The sequence below is a fragment of the Temnothorax curvispinosus genome, unplaced genomic scaffold (assembly GCF_003070985.1).
Source record: "Temnothorax curvispinosus isolate PA1 unplaced genomic scaffold, ASM307098v1 QBEX01006721.1, whole genome shotgun sequence".
NCBI lineage: Eukaryota > Metazoa > Arthropoda > Insecta > Hymenoptera > Formicidae > Temnothorax > Temnothorax curvispinosus.
The window spans coordinates 275,122-290,867 of record NW_020216501.1 but is presented as its reverse complement, the minus strand read 5'-3'; the positions used below and the strand labels follow the sequence as shown (position 1 = coordinate 290,867).

General features: G+C 37.5%; 1 protein-coding gene across 2 annotated transcripts in view; it reads left to right on the top strand.

Moving 5' to 3' along the window:
* LOC112456276 (forkhead box protein O-like) overlaps positions 1-15,740 on the top strand; it is a 155,055-nt gene extending 139,315 nt beyond the window's left edge. For both annotated transcript variants that reach the window (XR_003040933.1, XR_003040932.1), the window contains exon 8: positions 13,035-15,740. The gene's annotated coding sequence lies outside the window, so the exon portion shown is untranslated. The remainder of the gene's footprint in view (positions 1-13,034) is intronic.
* Positions 15,741-15,746: the final 6 nt, after the last annotated feature.

Below are 15,746 nucleotides of genomic sequence, written 5' to 3'. Positions count from 1 at the left end.
TTGAGACGCTCGCTCTCTCGACGGGTCATGAGGTTAAAGTTCAGAGAAATCGCGGAAAAGCGCAGACGCTCGCAAACGAGTCTGTGTTGGGACGAGCTAATTATGACTAATAGAGCGCTAGTTAGGATCAGGGGATTGGACCGGAGATTGGATCGGGTTCGGGAGAAATAAAGGATCTTGACTTCGTCCCGTAACACGTAGGCCCGCGATTGGGGTGAGGACGTTAGGTGTGGGTCGGTGGCGGCGCGTCGACGGCGCGAGGACTAAAACTGTCAGCGTTGACAAATCTACGAGCGACGTCCTAATAAATTCAATTAAACAATTATATCCTCTCCCTGTCTGTATCCGAGCGAGAAGGGTGAGGTCGAAGGAAGAAGGGGGAGAAGCATTTCTGAAGTTTATAGCCGGTCTCAGATCAAGCGTGGCGCGCGGCCCGGGGGATGTCCTGGAGGGCGGTTCGTCTTAATATAAAGCGAGTTGGTAAGTTTGGTACTACCAGCCAGCAGAGGCTAACTTATAATGCGATTTGTTTAATCGGCGCCAACTACTTTGTTCCGCCCAGCGTTTTCCGTCGTTATCCTTTAAGAAGGACGCGGAGCCACGAAGGAAGGGAGTTCCCTTCTTCCCGTCCTCATCGTTCTCCCGCCGAGGTCCGACTCGTGCTATCTCTTGTAACGACATGTAGTATCGAACCACCCCTTAATGTTGATGTCTCTCGCGTAAGCCGGAATCCCGGAGATAGAGCGTTAATGGCTTGATCGTCATACTTCTTAGTCTTAATTAGAATTTTGTACTAGGATTTGGGAGACTCAATATATTTTCTCGTTGTTATGACCGTCGCACAACGTGCGAATATTTTATTTATTAATCAAATCAAATCAAATATATTTTTATTTGAAATTTACCGAGAAATTTCTGAAGCTTGAATAAATAAATTTATTTTTGAATAATAAAAATAATTTTCTAATATAAAAATATATTTTATATAATATAAATTTTCCTCTTTTTTTTTTCTATAATATAAAAAAATAGAAAAAGCTTGAATCTCTTAGAACTTAACTTAATAATTGTATTTAAAAAACAAAGACTTTTAATTGCAATCTATGTCGATTTCTGGAAAATAGGACAATCAACGTCATTTTATGTCATTTATTCTCTGATGGAAATGAGACATCATACGTACAAATATAGGAAATCCTCTGTTCTGCTTCCAAACTATGAAATGACATTAATTGGGCAGTTTACTCGAAAATACGTCAAATTTTAGAGATTTTACCGAAATAAATTACATAGCATTAACTTGTACTTGCATTTCTGAATTCATTGCGCCTCGGAATATACGATTTAAGTAACTTACTTTGAATACATATTGTATGTATGTTCATTATATCTATATTTTATATAAGTAATATCATTTAATTGATGTCTAGTCTCTCCACGAGAATTTTCCATGTCGTGCATCTTATTGTTAAGATGTCTAAAACATGTAGTTGCTAATATAATAAAAATGTTTATTAAACATAACAGATATCAAAATATTAATTCTATATATTAAGATAAAAATAATTTTAAAAAATATTTATTAGAATTAGCGAATCTACATATGTAGTAATCAACAATACCGTTAGAATTTTTAGAATTTATTCACTAACAAAATTATTGCATTTACTTAATTTGATTAAAAATCCTGCCTAAATGTATAAGGTAGATTTAAATACTGGAACAGATTTGAAAAATTTAAAGATATTGTGCATGAAAATAGAAAGTTTTCAATCTTTTATTTTTTGAAAGAAATATTTTTGTAATTCTTGCGATAAACACAAGAAATGCTAAAACTTTTACTAGCGTAATATGTGCAAATTGTTCACATATGTCCCACTCGTCCCAGTATTAAAAGTATCTCTTTCTCCTCTGATATTTTCAGTTTGTCATAAAATCTTCCATATATGAAAACGAAGAACTTCAGTAAATCTCTGTAAAAAATAGGTTCATCTAACAATCTGGTCAATAAGATTATAATAAAACATGTGCTCTTGTGCTAAATTTAACCTGTTGTTTCACACGCATCATCTACATTTCATCGCGTCAATCTTGCCACTCAATTCCCTAAAATTCGCGAAAAATACGTATTCCTAACTGTACGTGACTAAGTTTACCGAAGATGCGCGTTCGCGAGACGTTCTCTTCCATGATTCTTGACGACAACGTTTTTCCCCATCTTCTTCCTCGTCGTCTTTCGCCGAGGACCGGAAAAGAGCTCGTAGCTCTTCCTCCAGGGACACCCCTGCGACTGCGACCGGAGCAGCTTCGTCCTCGTTACGCGGATTAATAGACACTTTACGTCCCTTTCGGACAATCTGGGAAATTAGCGTCGGCCGAGCGTAACTCATTCATGGGTAGTTAACGGCGGATAGCCGGAGCTTCGCCGGACTTAATACGCGAGTCATAAGTCGTGAAGTTCTTGCGCGAAGGCAGGCGCCCGGCCACCGAAAAGAAGACGTCAGGACGGAGGAAAAGAAGGAGGTAGAGCTAGGGTGGAAGGAGGTTAGACAGCGGAGGAAGAGGTTGGGAACGGAAAAGAAGGAAGCCAGGGGAGAAAAAGAAGGTCGCGGGAGATGGTGGATGACAGGGACGAGGGGGTGGGTAGCGAGGGGTGGTTGGCGGTGGAAAGTGGCGGCGGTACTGGGGTGTGCCCGGAGGTGGAGGAAGAATATGTGGCTGCAAGAAAGAGCCGTCCAATATTTCAGCGCGGGACGATCGCGCGACTGAGCGACCGGGCGACCACTTGAAATATCTTGTCGCCGGGCGAAAACTTTCGGGCACCGGCAGCCGCTGAAACATGCTGACGTAACGTATATATAGGACCCGCGAGGCGGGCTGCAAGGGGAAAACTCGAAGCCATCGAGTCGACTCGAATCGAAAAGCGTCGCGATCTGCCTGACTCGCGACTGACTCGTTCTACTTCGCGAATGCAAGCTGCCACTACGTTGTCCGCCACTAGTCGTACCGTGAGTTTTTGTATTTCATTGCGTGGACAGTTGGATAATTGACCTAAAGAAGAGCTTATATAGAAAGTGGAATGACAAAGTTTTTTATATAAATGTTAGAGCGACGGTAGATGTGACAAATTGAAATATTTATACATATTTCGCATGCATTGTTTATTATATGAAAACTCTGATTTTAGAAAGAACTTCTAATTAACACTACTTTTATTTGATTGTTAAGCTCAATGTAATATTTATATACGCGCAATAAAAGATTCCAAGGAGTCATGCAGTTTTGCGATAATCGAATGGAGCATGAAAGATCATGTCATGCTAATGACGTTACGGCAAACCAATTTTCTACAAACTAATTTGAACTGTCTCAAATAAAATATTCATGGGCTAATTAAGAGTAAGTGTCCCCAAATATGTCGACAATAATATGTCGACGAATCAGAGGTTTAAATGTATAGCTAGTGCACCGGCTTTGATGCCAAATTACATCGTGAATTCAGTTACCGTAATAAAGATAATTAAACGCCAAGATTTAGTAAAACAAAGCAAAAAGTAATTAAGTAAGTTATGTGAAATAATTAAATAAAATATACGCTCAGATATTTACGATACAAAATATTCGACGTGTCTAGTAGATTGTTATTAATGAATTTAAAAAATCACATAATCTATGACAGCAAATATACAACTTATGTAATAAATACATTTAATATGATTATGTAAAAAAGTAAAATTGTACTTTATAATGTGTTATTTAGCGTGTACATAAGATTTGCATAGCACGCAGATCTAAACTTAAGTGCACGATTAAAATTATTTTTCCTAACGGCATGGCACAGAAGACTTGCGTATTATAATCGAGCAGCATTTTCAGATTTCTAGTGACGTGGAAAAATCTGATGGCCGTTATCTGATGGCCAATATCTTTCACAGAGCGTCCTTTTATAGATTCTCTGCGTTTTTTCTCAAGAAGCTTAGAATATCGATTTTTCATAGAAAAGATATAATTAAAAGTTATTTTATGATAAGATATTTTGCTAGTCAAGTATTAATTAATTTTTTAGAAGATTTCTTGAAAATAATTAAAAAGTATTTACTATTTGTGTACAAATCAAAAAATTTAATTTGCATAAATCCTATAATAAATTCTATTTTTATTAAAAGATTTTTGTTAAGATGGGAATCTATTTTAGAATTACGAATCTGAGCATGATACCGCCTTTTGTATATATGCTATTCTCTGTGCTATTTCTTCTATTTTCTATCTTCGAGACTCGTACTTGCAAGGAGCCGAAATCTCTCTCCGGCCATGCCGAAATCGATAATCGGCATGAAACGGCGCCGTTCATCGCGAACAAGCGCGTTGAGATTGCGACAATACTTTCAGAGCGCCTAATTCAATTTTACGACACAAAGCGATCCGACATCAGTGGATATAAACCTTAACTATCGCCAAATCATGGGCATAGGTCGAAGGTCATGCGAAACGAGTTAAACGTCGCTGTCTTAACCGAGCAAGGTCGATATACTAGGTGTATTTCCGAAACATTGTGCACTTTCTTCCTTTATCTTAAATAGCTAATATATCTAACATTAAGAAGAAGAATATTTATTTCACATTTGGAATATCGATACTTATGATTAGTACCGATTATTGTATGTACATATGATATGAGTAAAAAATAAAAGTTTATCAAATCAGATTTTAAGTTTAAAAGTTTAAAGCTTAATTGGATAATTAAATGTTATTTTTATTCAATTTTAAATAAATTGATTAATACCTATCAACTCCAATCGAAGGAATTTTTACCTTACAGAATTTCTATTTAAATCCTAGTATAAAAATTGCAATACATGATGGCTTGCCATTTCTAAAAAAACTAGAAATCCTTGACTTATCAATAAAAAATTGCTAGAAATTCTTACTAATATCAATTTCTGAGATCAATTTCCTATATCTTAATCTATAATCAAAAGAGTATAATGTAATTTTCGGATCACCCGATATGATCGGTTCGAGCTGCATTCCCCTAACTAACGGCGCGATCGAGTAGTCCCGTTCGTCTCGCAGAAGACGAAGAGAGCGAGCCAGCCAGCTAGCTAGCTAGCTAGCCAGCCAGCCAGCCAGCCAGCCAGCCGCTTGGGCCGTTGTGCTGGGGGTTGAAGTGGAACTGAGCCGTACACGGGGTGTGCGGGACGACGGCGCCGGAACGGCGCGCCGCGGCGCCACGTGGCCAACCCTCCCACCCGCCGCTATCTTGCCACGTACCTACCCTCCTTCGGCGCACCGACACGCGTCTTTCGCTCCCTTGCACCAACGAGCCCGCCGTTTCCCCTCTGCGCCACTCGACAGGCTAACCCTCCTCGTTCTTCTTTTCCCTCTTTCCGCACCCTCTTCCTCTCCGCCGTTTCATCCCCTTATCCCCTTTCTTCAGTGGCCGACCGGCACCGTCCCTCTATCCGGATTCGAATTGTCGCGTATCTCTCTAAGAGCAAGTACAATACCCTAAGCGTAAGGAACGCTCGGTATAACCCATCGATAATGACCGTTGGCCGAATAGTTGTGTGCTACCGCGATATCGTGGTTTTTGCAAAATTCACGATTCCGTCTTTGGAACGGAGAATACATAAAAACTTATCTATAATAGCAATAGCTCATCGGATAATGCTATACTCGGCTATTTCTACATGTGGTTAGATACTGTAATTGGAAAAGTAATAAATCAAAATGTTGCCATTTTCTTGCAAAAGTTAAATTTTAAGAATATTATCGTATCATACTAATTGTCATTAACTCTTTCTATAAGCTGGTTTAAACTAAAATTGATGTCATCGAATACCTTAATATAATACGCATATTTTAAAAGAAACAAAAGGCATATTTAAAAAAAAAACACAAGTACAACTAAAAAAATTAATCAAGTAGGCACGTTCACCGCTAAATTCGGAAAGTACGTCGCTTCTCCGCCGGTATCTCCATGCTATTTAAGGATGCCGTTCTTAATTCGTAATTTCAACATGCATAACGATAAACGTCGCGCGAGTATTATACGGCGTCGTTTCCTCCGACCGTATATTTCTTCGGGAAAGCGGCGGCAGAACGGGTTCAAAATCATGAGAGCGAGAGCGATACGGGAAGAGAGGAAAGAAAGGGAGACGCAAAACGAAACGGAGAACACGTGGGGCAAATAAATATGGTCGACGCGCACGTGCCAAAACGTACGCGCGTGGGGTGGGCTCGTAATTTTTGGCGGTGACGATTTTTCAAAATCAAACGTAACCAAAAGGTCGTGCTATAAATTCCGCTCCTCCACTCCGCTCTTCCCACTGTCCCCCTCTGCATTCCCCATGCCCGGTTCGTAGATACATTGCGTAACGACACGTAACTCAATGTAATTCAATCGGCCCCGCATTTTTGCTCACGTTACTGCCATATATCAGCAGGCAGATCATACATCGGCATGGTACGCCACCACTATCCCAACCCCCGCCCCGTGTGTCAGTGACAGATAGAAATGGCGCTGCCGGGATGGAAATTAAAAATATAAAAAACTGTGCTCTATGTAAAGCTAACGCAACCTATTTTTTCAAATTGAATCGGGCCGAACTGCTCTCCGTATATTGGACGCGTTTCGGACTCGCAGTAATGGATGACTGAAATGGAAGGTCGATTCGATGTATAATTGTGCAATTGATACAAGCTGCAGGTATTATTAATGCTATCGCGATTAACCCTTTAAATACTGAAGAAGGCAGCATTCATGTTTTCGGAGTTTTCTAGCAGGAGTGCTCCATATACGGCTAAAAAAAACGATGTATTCTCTTTTTAGTAAATGCTGGAATCAAAATTATTGCGTGATATTGAAGTTAAATTTATTCAGTGAATGGCGTGCCACATATCGTCCTATACTGAATAAATATGTATATTGTTAAAAATGTAACTCGACGTTCTCTCCTTCTTTTTGTTTTCAGATTTAATTGTATAAAAGAAAATAATAATCACATATATGCATTATATGTATAGTTAAAAAAACATTTTTGCATGCTGATATTGGAACAACTTGCTGTAAATTGTGGAAAAATTCTAATTGTAACTTCGTATTTTGCTATAATATATTAAATCTTTTTCTAGGAAAAAAAACGTGAATATTTGTTGTTAAAAGTTGTTTAAAGAAAAAAAGAAACGATAATTATAAATTTCTTACGTTGAGTTAAATGTAAAACCGAATATTCAGTAGTACTGTTTGCTTTGTAATATCAGTAGCATTATAATTAATGTCGCTATTAGTGTAATTATATGCGTTCTATATGTGTACTTAATTCGTAATTAACAGCGTTTGACCTAGAATGAAACGTGAATGCTAGCATATACGTATATACATTGTATTGTTCGCGTAAATATTTACTTCACTCGCAAGTTAGACGTATAATATTTTGTAAAACGAGCGAAATCTCTCTTTGCGAACCATAGAATTTCAGATACGCTATTAACACTATTATTTAGTAACGTTTAACTACCTGAAAATGCATGAACATTATAATAAACAATCGCGAAAGTGTTTTAGCGTCACAAAATAATTTTCGTGTCAAAATACTTTTTATGTCAAAAAGATTTTTCTTTTTTTTTGCGCGCGCGGATCAACGTTGAAACATTCGTTACGAGTTACGCTGTATAAAAAACGATTCACCAGTAATTGGTAATTTACTAAGATCGCGCACGATAAAACGCTTCGCGAAATGGAATCCGGAAATTCGCAATCGGGCGTTTGCAAGGCGACAGTTAATTACCGCCTGGAAGGAAAGTCGACTGGTTTCATTGGGACGGAAGTGCCGCTACTTCCGCGTCGTTAAGAACATCGATATAGTTTCGATTAATTGTGTTCTTTTTACCACGGATATAGTCAACGATACTCGTTGAATTACTGCGATTACGCAATCAAAAGGACGGAAGAATAAACGCTCGGTGGACTCGTAAGATTCGAAAATAGAGTTGCAGGGGCAATAAAAGACACTTCCTTCGAAATTGCCGCTAACTCAAATCACGAATCGTAATGGGGACGTGAACCCGGAAGATAAAACTGTCTTTTTCCGTTCCTCCGAGGATCTATGTCGATTATTTGATCTCTCTTTCTTCCCGTTAAGTATTTAAGCGCTATCCATTAAGTACTTAAATCCTACTTGGACGTAGCTGATTTTCGGTATCTAACGTAATAATGAATCGCAAAATATACTCGAACTTTTTCTCTCCATCGCATGGGTGAGCGAGTGAATATATCCCCGATTCTAATTTCACCCAATTATACATTATACCATGCGAAAACGCGAAACGCGAGCACCTGGAATCGAGGCGCAGGAAGCGGAAAGTATATGGATTCGAGCCGGAGTTGGTGAAAAAAGAGGAAGATGACATCGGAGTGCAGAATCCATTAGCAGGTCCAGGCGGGGAGCCGCGTTTTAGCATCGACGCCCGATCTTTCATCCCGTTGAGAGAGCTTTTGTACTTGTGCGAATGAATGAACGCTCAGCTACCCACTCTTCCCTCTACCGTTTTATCCTCTCCGTTGCTATCTAAATCCACCGGCACCGAATTTCCACGTGAAACACGTGTCAAGAAAATCGTCGAATCTTCGAGCGATCCCCTTGTCTAAAGAATATTAGCTTAGGTTTAGACTTAATCCAAACAAAAAGATATACGTTGCCTCTACATGGTATAGAAACGCAATTTTACATACATATAATTTTTTGAATGTCTAACTATAATTTATATCTTAACTATGATATCTATTGCAAAATCTATCGTTTTATCACTGTATGTTTTAAATAGGTAAATTACGATCGATTCAAAATCAATGTTCTTGCAAGATATTAACAGCAAAAACTGGTAATAGGCATCCATTGACGGTTCGCGATTACACGTAATGCGTTTCATCTCGTAATAATGTGCGTAACAATATTACACGATTGCGCTCGTTAAAACGCCGTTAAATCTACTCGTGGATTTACATTCTTCGACGTAAAGTCTGGTATTCGCAGGTGGGTATTTGAGAAGACACAGTTTCTTCCTTTCACTTTCTTTCTTTCCGTTTGTTCTATCGCCGCTTTTCCCTCGTATACTTAATCGGTGTACACTTCCTGCCTTCTCACTTGAATCGATGACGAAGATGTTTCCGACGACGTCTTGCTCAAGGTCGCGGGGGAATACCAATGATCATTAAGAATTTACGGAGAAATATGACGGAATCGTCGAAATAAGAAAACACAAGAAGGCTAATGATGACCAACTTAAAAATTGATATAAAATAGAGAACGTTCTAAGTTATCAATGTTGCATCTATAATCTTGAAATTGATGTAATTAATCATTTAACAAATCACATTGTTGCTTCTAGAGAGTATCAATAAGTCAATACCATTTTCTAAATTAACTATAAAATGTAATGTTTCCACAAGATAATTTTACCTTGCGTTTTACTTATTTAAGCAGATTAAGTAATGATTCGATAGCGTACTAATTATTTAAAGTGCTAATTATTTATTTAAGTCTCACGATTTTCGGAATTTTACACACAAAATTTTAATTAAATAAATCATTTTTAAAATGTGCTTAATATCTTTTTAATATCTTACTATATATTATATTTAAATCATTATATTCTACATTTCGATCTTTTTTCTGTACTCCATATCTTGGTACTATCTTTGCATTATTCTCTCGCGCGAATCTTTCTCTCTAATAGAAAGACAGAGCGAAACGGAAGTGACAAGAGAGAAGAAATACCTCGTAGCGAGCGAAGTACATCGGTCGAACGAACAAACGGAAATCGGTTTGGTATTGGTATGCTGCCAATGCAGGCAGCGGGGGCGGGTGGCGATTGGTCGTCGTTCACAAAGTGGATCAGCCGCATGCATAAAGCTGAGGGAAAAAATCGTGAAACGCTATGCTCGCGCTATCGCTCCGCGCTACCACCCGTCCGGTAAATATTAGCCCGTCCAGATCTACCCGTACGGGACACTTTTTCTTCGCTGTCTCAGCGCGTTCTCGTTCACATAAACAAAGTAATGACGCGCCCGCCAACGCGAAACCCAATTCCCGGATTTCGGCGTTAGCTAGCCGACAGTGGAGAATGTAGCCTGTATGCACACGCATATCCACATGCACAAATATTCACAAACACGCAATACATACACACGTACGAGGCTACGTATCGTTGTACGTGTTACGAACACGTTCACGAACGGTAAAAGCCACCTCGGCGTGCATGTAAATCACTTCGACGACGTCGACTACGACAACGACGACGGCGACGGCGACGACGAGGATCCTGCTCGTCCCCCTAAATCCTCCTCCCCCTCTTCCACCTCCTCCTCTTTTCCCTCTCCCCCCGTCGTGCAGGTTTGCGTGCATCGACTCACTCCATCGATATCAGCTATCGACTTCTCGCTAAACAATGCTTCGATCGCGAATGTAAGTTGCGAGCTCTCTCTCTCTTGCTCCCGCATTTTCGTCCCCTAGTTTTTTCTTCTTCTTTCTTTTTCTTCGACTACTAACCTGATATCCGTTACCTGGTCCACCCTTGCTTCGTTCCTTCGCTTCTACTTCTTTGTCTTGTTCTTCTTTCTTTGTGTTTCTTGATTGGAGTATCCCGGTATCTATTACTTCAGGTTGTTGTCCTTGTCCCCTAACTTCGCCTCGTGTTCTTCTTTCTTGGGTCCCTATCTTGATCCTGCATCGTCGACCTTGTTAGCGCCGCTCGCTTATACATTATTTTTACTTCAGCTTCGATCTTGATCCTGCTATCCTCGCTCCTTTGCATTCTTCGAATCGAACGAAGTTCCCCTCTCCTTGTTTTCCTGTCTCTCCCGATATTTATTATCTCGCCATATCGTTCTTGCTCTCTTAACACAGTCTTTCTCTGTACAATCCTTGCTCTTTTTGCTCTTACTTTCTTATCTTTTTCGATATTTATTATCTCATCATGTCCTCGCTGCTTTGAACCTGTCTCTCTCTCTCTCTCTCTCTCGCAATGTATATATCCTTCCGTATTATTCTTCTTTATTTGCTCTTTATCTTAATCCTGTTCCTTTGTCCTTGTTCTTCTCTTCCTTTGACGATTACAACTTCTCTCGCCTTTGTTTCCTGTCATTCCTTATATTTTTATTAGGTATCTATTTGTATCATCCTTACTTTTTTAAGCTTTGCCCTTCTTGACGATCCTTTTCATTGTTTTGTTTTCATTCTTTTCTTTTAATTTTCTTTGATCATTTTTCTTCTTGACTTTCATTATATAGGTATATTAGTTATTACATTCTAATTTCCTTTATTTCTTATATATATATTTTTTCTTTATCAAATATCTCTATTATTAATTATAATTTCGATTATTAGTAGATACGCATTATTGTTGAGTGACTCGCATCATTACAATTATCCGTTTTTATCAACCGTTTACTTCTATTCCGTTACATATATTTGCGCTTCATTGCTCATCATCTATAACTTCTTGTCGGAATCTCGTTGGAAATTGTGTTACGGAAGTTTCGCACGCTTTTGTACGGAGAGTCACTCTCGCAGAAATCGACGCGATTTTTGTAACAACCTAATATAACGACAGCGTTACGTCATCTCCACCTAACTCCTTCTCTTCCCAATAGCTTCTTCTCTTGCTCAAATCACCCTTCCCCATTTTTCCCGTCGCGATTCGCGATCCTTCCTCTTCGCTCTTTAACCAATCTGCAGAACTATCGCTTCCGATCGCTCCCGTCGTCGACCATCGTCGACTATTCCGACGGACGTCGAGAGGTCGCGTCGGAAGAGAGGGATTTTGATCTCTCTGGCTCTCGCGCGGCCCGGGGGAAACTTTTCAATATCAGGAATGAAAAAGTTGATGCCACGGTCGACTTCTTCGGGGTCGGACTCGTTCGTCGCATAGCTGGACCAATTTAGGGCAATGGATCAAGCGCGTGGAAAATAGCCGAAACGGCCCTTTAGCAGCTGAACAGTCTTGGAAGAGTTTCCGTTTTCCGAGAGATCGCGTTGAGACAGCCTTTGCTGATTGAATTTATTCGCTAGTGCATTAATCGAATGCCCGTTATCGAGTTTTCTTAAATACTAATTACTTAAACGCTAAATCCAATAGGTTTTAAATGTTCCAAAAAATTCTGTTCTTTAAAACATTATATTTAAAACTCTAAAACTGATAAAAATATCTGTCGGTAGAATTAAGATTGAAGTTTCTGGAACGTCTGATATATAATTTAAATATACTTATTTATTAGTTGAAATGTTATATAATGTTAACTACATATTCTTGTGCCAAACTCCAAGATTGGTCTTACTATTGTTAATATCTGATTCGCTCTATTATTTAAGATACTGTTTTTAATCGAAAGATATCTATCACAGATATAAAGCAAAATGCAATTAAATATATTGGATTGAAGTGAATTAAATATTGAACGATTATTTTATATCGAAACATTATGCTATCCATTACGATAGATTTTATTTTTTTAGTTGCACGGTGACAATAACAATTTTCTATTATCTTTCCGTGAAAAATATGGAGTTTTATGATAATTCCGCTAAAATATGATCGCTTGATAATTTTAACGGCTTTCTTGCTGATATATATTCGACGATAGTTTGGAAATCTGTATTTATTCAAGTGTTACGAAGCCAGGCTCTTAGCCGGGCAAAGTTATCATGCCTAATTATAAGTCACAGCTTGTTGCAAAACGCGTAGAGTGGAAAATACATGTCGCTGTTGGTAAAAGCTGCTAGATTTTTTAACATTTTACCTATATGTTTACTTATAGTAAATCGAATATTTCATATAATTATTGCTATAGAGAATATTTTTATGTTTACTATTTTAAGTTAAATAAAAAAAAATTATTTAGTTACTTATAAAAAGTACTAATAATTTTAGTAAATATAGCAAACATATATCTCCAATAACTATGTCATATGAAAAAATTCCGATTTTATACAAAAATCAATCAATGAAATGGCTTGGTTTTTTTTCTGTTGTAGATATTCGGCATGCCGAGGACGAAAGGGTGAACCGACGACTTGTGATAAGATATAGACATAATGATGCCAGATCACGACGAAATACGTACTTCAAAAATGCCAATTTACGCTAGTGCAATTGTGGTGCGAGAAATTATCGCCGCGAGCGCGATCAACGTCGGCGAGAGCTTCATCATCGCTTCATCAAACGTCTTCAGCTTCTCTAACAATGGGCCGTTGCTCAAAATAGGCCGGAGATGCAGGCGACGATTACGAGGTTACGAGCTCTCACGGACTTAAAAAAATGTTCGTAACGTATGATATGAGTAAATCAAATTTTAGTAAAATATTGTATAAAATATTGTTTCTTCCATTATATAGAGTTATTTTCCTTTGTGACTGACGATTCACAATTCCTTTTGACTGGCGATTCACAAACAAATAATAGAAAGCATTTGTTTCTTTTTACAGAATATCAGTCTGTTTTGGATTAATCATACTTTACTTTCTCATTTTCTTTGCAAATATTATTTTGATAATTAACTCTTAAATTCCGGACAGAGTAATATCAAAAGAAATCTAACATGATTTATTACAGATTATTAGGTTTTCACTTTTAACTAACAATCATGGAATATGAGTTTGATATTATGTTTATATATTTTTTATGTAATTTATTTTAATATATAATGTTCATACGGAAAATATTTTCTTTTATTTTAATATAAAATATTTACAAATTTACACAGTATAATTCGGAGTTTAAGGATTAATTTGTGCTCGATCATTTGCGATTAATTATTAATTGTTGCGTAATCTTATCTCTTTATATAATGATAAAATATTCAAAATATCCAATAATATATTGCTCAAAGAAATTCTGCCAATTCATATCCATGTTGCAATAGATATTTGATATTAATGACGATTACATGATGCAAACGCATCATCAAATCATCACTGATTATCGAGTCGAAAGATCCCCAGAGCCGTAATCTCGCGGGTATCCCGATTCACACGAAGGGCCTCCGACCTCCGACCTTCCAAATCGAGGACTCGAACCGCCAAGACATTAAATCGCCAAAACGAATAATATAATTTAAGCGCGCTTAGAGCTTGGGGTAGACTTCGCTGAAAGCGACCTTGTAACAATTCCGTGTGATTTCTTCACATGATTCTTTCAAGTCCTTGGAAGCAGGGACTGAATACCGAAATAATTTTATATCGATATATTGCATATATCTCTTTATCTTATAAAACCGCAGCACTGAACCTCTTTAATGACCGATATTGAATAATGTCTCAAATGTGGATGTAATCGAAATTTTCCTTATACCGGTATATAATACATATGTGTGTATATATATATAGATATATACACACATGATGTATGTATATAACTTTTTGAAAATGATGATATTATATCAGTGTTACTATTATAATATTGAATGCCGATATTATCAAATCAATCAGATTTGTAGATTCTTGATGGTTTATAAAAAAAGTCATTAGAATATCGATATTTTATAAAAAGATTTGAGGGAAAAAATGACGGATATGAGAGAGAGAGATACGATTATAATTAACCGTAAAATTCTGAAAATGTATTGTTGTAACTTATTTGGTTCCCTTAGTTTTCTTTTATAAAATATGATATGAAATAATTGTACATCTTTTATTTATCTTGGACTGTAGTGAGTCTTTGCATTATAAAAGAGAAAAGTAAAAGCTTCCATTTCGTATTTTAATAAATCGAATAATATAATAATAATACTATTATAAATACCATTATAATATTGAAAAGTTATATATTATCGGTATTACGTTACACTAGTAATCATGCCAATTAATTTTTACATCTCGTTTATATAAAACTAAAAGAAAATGTAACTGGTATTTTTTATATTATTTTCGATCCCTGCTTCAAAACCTTTTTGATTCCGCGCTCGGCGGTATCCAAGTCAATTTTTAAGATATAAGACATTTTGGTCTGGTAAACTTAGATTTTAACGCGGCCATCTCGCAAAGCGCGAACCAATCCTACAACGCGCCGCAGTTGCTATAATTGCATAACTGTATATTTGTAAGGACACGACGGTGAGTGCGGGTAGAAGGCAAGACGGGAAAAGGACGATGAAAAGTTAAGACTCGCCGACGTACAATGCCGTGCGTACAACGATCTCTGTCGTCTATAAAAAAAAGTAACCTCATAGTGCTCTAAGGCGCACGCTATTGCTGCACAATACGTCCCTTTTAAAATTGGTATGCGCTATTAGTACATTATTTCTTGCTGGCGTTCCGAACGAAAGTACGAATTTGTGAAATAATTGTGGAAATTAATTTTTTTCTGTTTCCTTTTTTCAATATGAGATCGATCTCAATAGGACCATCAATTGCTCTAAATATGGCTATCTGTCTCTAAAATTCTGTTTTACCTCGAATGTAAGACACATTAGCTCATTTACATACATTTAGAAACAAGCAGCCACATTTAAACAAAATGGGAAGAATTATATATTTTTTTGTTACGAGCGAAGCGAGAATGAAGAATAATGAGTGAACTCGAAATTTCACTTATAGAAGAATAAAATCTAAAACTTTCAAGCTGCGCTGCGGAAGAGTATCAAGCATTAATAGCGCATGTTCTTTCCGAAGGACGCACTGTGCAAAGAAATCTAAATATATTACACACACACACACACACACACACACACACACACACACACACACACA